A 7,783-nucleotide genomic window follows, 5' to 3' on the forward strand; every position below is an offset into this window, starting at 1 on the left:
CAGCACGTTTCTGGGCATTTCAGTGCTTCCCAGGCTGTTCTCCAGCCGCCGCCCTTCCCTTCCTCGGGGGCTGGACCCTGCGCCCGAGGTGGGGAGGGACGTCGGGGTCGTGTCCCTTGGTGCTTGCTGGCCGGGCGGAGGCGTGGGGGGCACTCAGCGACCCCTAGCGGGATCTACTGTGTGCCTGGTGCGGTGCGGGTGAGTGGGATGGGGACTGGATTACAGGCAACCAGGAGGACCCCGAGAGAGGGGCAGCTATAAGGGGTCATTGAAGGGGGTCTGATCATGAGATGTGTAAGCTCCAGGGCGGAGGAGGCGTGGGCCTTGGGGGCGATCTGGCTTGTGGAGAGGTGGGTGCCCCAGGCTGAGGGAGAGATGTGATGGAGGCAGGAACATGGCTTGCTGGGGTCAAGGACTGGAGGAGTGGGAGGGAAGCCGGAGGTTCCAGGTCAGTCCAGTGCCCTGCAGAGCCTGCCTGGTGTAAGGTGACGCCCCCACACTCGGCAGTGTGACCTGGCAAAGGTAGCCTTTGTGAGCCATGGTGTCCTCGGTGTCCTCGTGAGTAGGTGGGACAAGAGCTCGCTGTTGGGAGGATTTGTAAGACATGCACATGAAATTGTTGTGCCTTTCCCAGCATCGCATAGCTTAATAAACTTAGCCCTTTCCCTTCTGGAAGAAGAAGGAAGGCAGCTTGTGAGGCTTCTGTGGACCCTGGGAACACAGCTAAGAGCCAGAGTCCAACAGAATCGCTAAGAGTCCTCCAGAATAGGTGCCTGGCCTAGCTGGCCATCTGTTTCTGGAATGCACATCCCCTTACAGACTGGGTCTGCATTAAGGCCAGGGTCTCAACTTGTTTATTCTTTTTAAGAATTCTTACACATCACAACAGGGGGAACTTACTGAACCGACCGCATCAGCGTGGACACACACACAAAGACACACATTTGATGACATTCCCTCTCTCAAAGGTACATGCAACCACCCAGGTTATCGTCAGCCAGAATTCCTTGATTTGCAGCTCTGTGTTGGGTTTGGGGTTCTAGCTTTAATGGGAGAGCTCTAACAGGGTCTGAGAGGTGGGACCCTGGTACTGCGGCAGCAGAGCCCTGGGCAAAACCTCAGGCACCAGCGAGGCCGCGCTGTTGGTGATAGAGCACAGAGTGGAGGAGATACGTGCCCGAAGTCACACAACTTGTGGGTTGGGCTATGTGGGATTTTGACCCTGATGAGTCACTGGAGTGTTGAGAATGCCCTGGTAAATCATTTCCATGACTCAGTATCACCACCTATAAATTAGGAGCAAGGATACTGGCCATATAGCTTCCCTTAGGGTAGGAACAGTCTTAAATGGCTCCTCCCACCTTAAGATGGTTGGTGGATGGGACTGTCATTTTTGAGGGATGGTGTGGGTGCAGCCTTCCAGTGAGTTCAGGGCCCTGGCGTGGCTGAGGCAACACGGAGGAGCCAGGAGAAGCCTGGTGGGGACGGTGGTACAACCCTCCCCCCCTCAAAGGGAGGGGAGGAGGAAGGCTAGAGGTGTAGCAGATTTGGTGGAGAGAGACATCATGACACTGGGGTTCCCAGTGTCCTCTTCCCAGGGGCAGAGCATGGCTGTGTGAATGCCTGGATGCTGGCCAGGACAGGGGAAGCTTCCCTTTGTAACAAATGTGGACTCTGATTTAGGAAGTAGTTTGATCGATGGCATAGTCAGGGCTGAGCCACGTTAAATGCAAACAGGTGCGCACCTTCTTCCTGCCTGAGGACAGCAGTTCCCCGAACCCTCCGGAACCTGGCCCCTGCCTCGTTTCCTTCTCCAGGTGGGCCCTGCTCTGACAAAAGGCTCATTCTTGGAGCTCTTCCTTAGGGCTTTACAGAATGCCATGCCGAGCGGGCTTTGCTGATGTCAGCTTTTAAATGTCACTGAAACATCCCAGTGAGCCCTAGCGACAGCATTGGCTGGTGAGACCCCTCTTCATTCTGGCCTGGCTGTTGTCTTCCTGCCCCTTTGTCCTCTCAGCATTATGCTATCCCTCTCCTCAGCAAGCTCATTTATATTTTTTTTACCTATAATTAAACACCCTCATATACACACCCAGAATATTCTCTCCCGTCTCGGTCAGTCCTTCCCATCCTCAAGGGCTAGGGCCAGCTCCACCATCTTCTGTCCTTCCCTGATGGCTCCAGCCTGGCTCTGGGAACTGATATTCAGAGGCCCTTCACACACTTATATGCGATTGTGAGGTGCCTGCCATTGTTTTGTGTTTATGAATTTTAATTTTTCATCTGGAGTGTAGGTTTACTGGTGGCAGAGTGGCTCCCAGATATGTCTTCGTATTCCTGCGGCACCGAAAGTGATGCTGAATGTGTTTCAGGCTCTCACTAAATACTTCCTGGTATAACTGGTAGGTTGTATTCATTTCCTTCTCCCCGTCCTGGGGCTCTGGGCCATGCGCAGCTAGGAAGCTGAGGCAGGTTCTTGGTAAGATGGAGGAAAGGGGTACACGAACACGCCAGGGCCTTGCTAGGAAAAGCACTCAGCTTTGGCAGCGTTTTCATTATTTTTCCAGTGTAACAACCTCCTACTCTCAAAACTTAGTGACTTAAAACCAACCGTTTGTTTGCTCATGAACCTGCCAGCCAGGCTGGGCTCAGGCAGGCGCTTTTGCTGCCCATTCTTGCCTGGGGTTGCTTGGCTGGCTGCAGTTGGAGGGGAGCCCATCGGCTTGGGACCAAGATGGCTTCCCTCACGAGGCTGCAGTCAGTGCTGGCCCTCAGCGGGCGCGCCTCAGTTCTCCATGGAGCCCCTCATCCTTTCCGTGGCCAGGCCAATTCTTAACCGCATGGCTGCTTGGTTCTGAGAGGCCTTTCTTGCCAAGGCCTTGGAGTCACTCGGTGTCACTTCTGTATTCTATTGACTAAAAAAATCACAGGGCCAGCCAGGACTCTGGGAGGGACGTGGACCCCATCTCTTGATAGGAGGAGTGGCGAGAGTTACACTGCAAAAAGGCATGCGGGGTGGGAGGGATGGTTGTGGCTGTTTCTAAAACCATACTACCTCATCAAGAGGGGCAGGTCTTTTAGAAATGTCCTGTGCCACAGCCCGGGAGGGCCTGTTTCCCCGGACATGACACCCCCCTGCACCCCTGCCCTCTTAGCTCACCAGACCCGCATCCCCTCCAGTGCCGCCTGAGCCGGAGCCTCGTGATTCTGGCTGGATTGTGTGGGGAGAGGGAGGCTCCACAGGGGATGAGGAAAGGCAGAGAGCTGAGAGAGGGGCTGCCGATGCCCACCTGGAGCGGTCTGGTGCCCACGTGTTCCAGAGGAAAAGTGAGCAACTGGTGGGTGCTGTCCTGTGGTCTCTGTGTCAGACTAGGACCACTTTCTTTCAGACAGTCGAGTTTACCTTCCGGCTTTCCACCCACAAGGGGCACAGGTTCAACAAGTGTCTTCGTGGATGTTAAGAATTTCCCTCTAATAGAAAATCCTAATAGAAAATCCAGAAGAGCTATGTGTTTAAATGGTTGCTCGAGGCTTTTCAGGATGGAAAAAACCCATTGTCTCTCATCTCATCTGATGCTTACTGAGCATCAGAAAGTGAAGTTGTTAGGTGCAGCTGTGTGCTTCCAAGCCCTCTCGGTGGTGGAGAGGGCCCTTCTGAGCAGGCGCGACCCCTCGTTGTCATTGCAGGGCCCCCGCATCATTGGTCCTTCCCTGTGTCTGCAGCCTTCTGGGCCTGGGCCCGTCTGGCCTTAGCCCTCAGGTGGGAAGAGGCCAGATCCTTCTAGGGGCCCAGACGCAGCTCAGCTACCTCTGGAGTAAGATCTGGAGCAGCCCAGGAAGCTGTGATACCGCCAAGGGCCGGGGCGCCTGGGTGACTCAGTCGGTGAAGCATCTGCCTTCAGCTCAGGTCATGATCCCGGGGTCCTGGGATCGAGCCCCGCGTCGGGCTCCCTGCTCAGCAGGGGTCTGCTTCTCCCTCTCCCTCTGCCCCAACCCCCACTCATGCTCGATCTCTCTCGAATAAATACTGCCGAGTGCCAAGAAGTGTGCTCTCCCTGGCTCAAGAAGCAAAGGAAATAATGCCATCAGTCTCAGCGACTGAGTGGACTGTGAGAAGTTTAGAAGGTTCACCAGTTGGAAACACCTGTGCCGACGTTGACCGCCTGCAGCGCGCAGGGCCCTGGGCTGAGTGGCGCCTGGGGCAGGCCAATCAAGGGGGAAAGGGCCTGGCCCTGTTCCTGTTCCACGGCGGGCCGTACAGGCCGTGTACACGTGGCCCTTCCGCTCTTGCTTCTGCTATGTTGCATGCTACACACGGGCCACCACACGGAGAGTACTATGGCTTTCACATTTAGTATCCAGGCCAGCGCTGGGCGCTGAAGGCAAACGAGAAAGCTGGGCCTAGAAACGAATACACGGGGGCACTGTTGAGTATGTGACATCCAGGGGTCGCTTCTGTTGTTGCTCTAGAGTTTGTGATGAGCGGCGCCTTCCCCCACCTCTGCCGAGAGGAACCACTGCTCCTAGGGCAAGTGGCCGGAGCGAGAGAGGACAAAAGGGGCCTATAATATTCTATTATTATTTTTTTTAGATTTTATTTGAGAGAGAGAGAGTGCGCACCAGCGTGAGTGGTGGGGAGAGGCAGAGAGAGAGGGATAAGCAGACTCCCCACTGAGCCTGATGCAGGGCTTGATCCCAGGACTCTGGGATCATGACCTGAGCTGAAGGCTTAACCGACTGAGCCACCCAGGCGCCCCAATATTCTGTTATTATAAGGAAGTGCTCAAAGATCGATGGGGACATTTCAAAAGACACAAGAGCCAGCTGAATGGGGCTCCCACCCCCAGGCCACCTCCCCACGCCAGAAGGAACTGTCTTACAGAGGAGTGAATGAACAATTTAGAGCTGAAGAACTTGGTTTCTTTTTTTTTTTTTAAGATTATTTATTTATTTGACAAAGAGAGACAGTGAGAGGGAACACAAGCAGGGGGAGTGGGAGAGGGAGAAGCAGGCTTCCCTCTGAGCAAGGAGCCCGATGCGGGACTCGATCCCAGGACCCCGGGATCATGACCTGAGCCGAAGGCAGACACTTAACGACTGAGCCACCCACGCGCCCCTGGAGAACTTGGTTTCTAGACCTGGATTTGAATCCTGCCTCTATCTAGTTAGGTGACCTTGGATATATTAATTCATCTTAAAAAGAAAAAAAAAATCCTACAGAAATGTTGCAAGTTAAACAAAAATTCATTTTTTTCTCCGCTGAGCCTTTGAGAATAAGTTGCTGTGCTGCATCATGCCCCATGCCTTGGCATGTCCTTCCCACAAATAAAAACCTTCCACTTGTGTGGGACACAGCCATCAAAGTCAGGAAATTAACATTAATACCTTATTACCGTCCAATCTTTAGGCTGGAGAGTTATCCTTTGTGCCAGTAATGTTGTTTATAGCAAAGGATCTAACCCGGGGTCACACGTTGCATTTGACTCTACGTGGAACTGCTTTTCAGCCTGGACCTGCAGAAGCTTAAAACGTGTGTGGATTACATGTCAGTTGTCTTGTGGAATGTCCTCAGTTTGGGTTTGTCTAGTGTTTCCTCTTCATTGGATTCAGGCCATGGATCCTTGGCAGGAACATCGTACAAGTGACTGTGTGTTTTCACTTTGACCTCTCAGGCTGCTCCTGATTTCAATTTTAACCGTAACTGGAATGATTGCTTTTGCCATTTGATTAAGATGGTGCCTGCCAACTTCTCTCCACTGTCAAGTTTCTTTTTCTATTGCAATTATTACTTATTTTGTGGGGAGGTCCTTTGAAACCTGTTCTTCGTGAGACTTCATTTCATGTATTTATTTACATGAGTATGGAATCATGGGTTCCTGTGTTGTTCAATAGGCTGTAGTCCATTACTACAGTTTGGGTTTTTTTATTTTAATATTCAAATTGTCCTCTGCTGGGCCAGTGGAAGCCTCTCTGAGCTGGTTCCTATGCCCTTTTGAGATGTCCCTGTCCATCTTTGAGCACGTCCTTATACGAATAGCAAACGAATATTCTAGTCCTCTCTTGGCCATTTGTCCCAGTAGCACTGGTTCCTTATAGCAGAGAACGAACTCAGAAACCAAGGTTAGGGTGCGCTTGTTACAGTTGGGGTGCTGTGGCTTCCAGGCCCTCTCAGTGGACAGAGCTAGGGAGATCCGTGAAGATACATTCATATATTTCTATCTATACGTATGTATTTATTTCTATGTCTGCTGGACTGTTGAACACAGTGACCTCACACCAAGAGCTCCATGTCCGTCTAGCACCACAGGATTCATTCCAGTTCCCTCCCTTTACTTAGTTGTGTCTCTTCAACAGAGGCACATCTGGCTTACGTTCTGTGTCATATGACTGCCTATTGATTGCTCCCCTCCCCGTAATCAGTCTCCCATTGTCACTGTATCCCTCCCCCATGAGGATGCCGTCCTCCCCCAGCTTGGGCTCCAGCACCCCACTCCCACTCGCAGTCCCCTCCCTCACCCTGCTCAGGATCTCATACCCCATGCTGCCCATGAGGACTCCATCTTCCATCTGCTCAGGTTCTGCCACACCCGCCCGCCCCCCCCCCCACAGGGGCACCCTCCCACACCACCGTTGGCTCTCTTCACCCTGTTCAGGGCCTCATACCCCACACTGAGTCCCCCCCTATACCAAGAAGCCCTTTTACCTTCATGCAGACATGCAGACATGTTCTTCAACTGCTTGGGGTAAGGTGGGGGCTCTGACACCCCAGTCTCGACCCCTTACCACCCCGTGTGTGGACACAGTGGTGTTAGGACTGAGTTCTTCAGGAAAGGAAGGAAAGAGGAAGAGCCACATGTTACATGTTAAGTCTCAGATTCCTCATCAGTAAAATGAGAAGAATAATGGCTCCCACCGAGACGAACCACGAGAGACGATGGACTCTGAAAAACAAACTGAGGGTTCTAGAGGGGAGGGGGGTGGGAGGATGGGTTAGCCTGGTGATGGGTATTAAAGAGGGCACGTTCTGCATGGAGCACTGGGTGTTATACGGAAACAGTGAATCATGGAACACTGCATCAAAAACTAATGATGGAATGTATGGTGATTAACATAACAATAAAAAATAATGGCTCCCACCTAATATGGTTGCCGTGAGAACCACAGGAGATAACGTATGTGAGGTGCCTCCTCAGCACAGGGCCTGGCTCTTGGTGGCCACTCACTGTCAACTGCCATCATTGTTACTATACATTAACATTTTCATTTTGTACTGCATCATTTGACAGGGACACATTAGAGACGCACAGAGAGAAGGCAGGAGGCGCGGGTACGAATGGCAGATGCATCAAGAGAGGACTAATGCCTCTTTCTCAAGAGAATGGAGACACTCATTAATGTCATCTGAATTAAAATACATAAGTAAGGAGAAAACACTGGGAGGAAACATGTTAATGTGTTGAGAGTGATGATCTTTTTTTGGTGGGCTTATGTGACTTAAAGTTTTTTTAATGTGTTTTCCAAAATATAGTCAATAAATATTATTCAAACTTAGAAAAAAATTATTTTAGGATGACTCTGGTTAATTTCAACATAACTAATTGAAAACTGCTTTCAGCCTGAGTGGTTGGTTGTGTTTTTTTTTCCTTCTGCCTGGTAGGTTCTGGGGAAGAGCACCTGGATTCGGATCCTGGCTCTTCCATTTCGCAGCTACATGACCATGGGCAAGTTCATTAAACTTCTCTGTGTCTTTTTGTTTGTTTTATAAAGTGAGGAGTCTTACAGT

The 7,783-nt window shown here is 51.5% G+C and overlaps 1 long non-coding RNA gene across 1 annotated transcript in view; it reads left to right on the forward strand.

Moving 5' to 3' along the window:
- The first annotated feature begins 69 nt into the window (after nt 1–69).
- LOC115942099 (uncharacterized) overlaps nt 70–7,783 on the forward strand; it is an 11,962-nt gene continuing 4,248 nt past the window's right edge. Inside the window, exon 1 of the long non-coding RNA XR_014142077.1 lies at nt 70–198. This is a non-coding gene — a long non-coding RNA (uncharacterized LOC115942099). The remainder of the gene's footprint in view (nt 199–7,783) is intronic.

Source organism: Leptonychotes weddellii, chromosome 2, assembly GCF_054177405.1.
Source record: "Leptonychotes weddellii isolate Sample4059 chromosome 2, ASM5417740v2, whole genome shotgun sequence".
In the NCBI taxonomy this organism is placed as follows: Eukaryota; Metazoa; Chordata; class Mammalia; order Carnivora; family Phocidae; genus Leptonychotes; species Leptonychotes weddellii.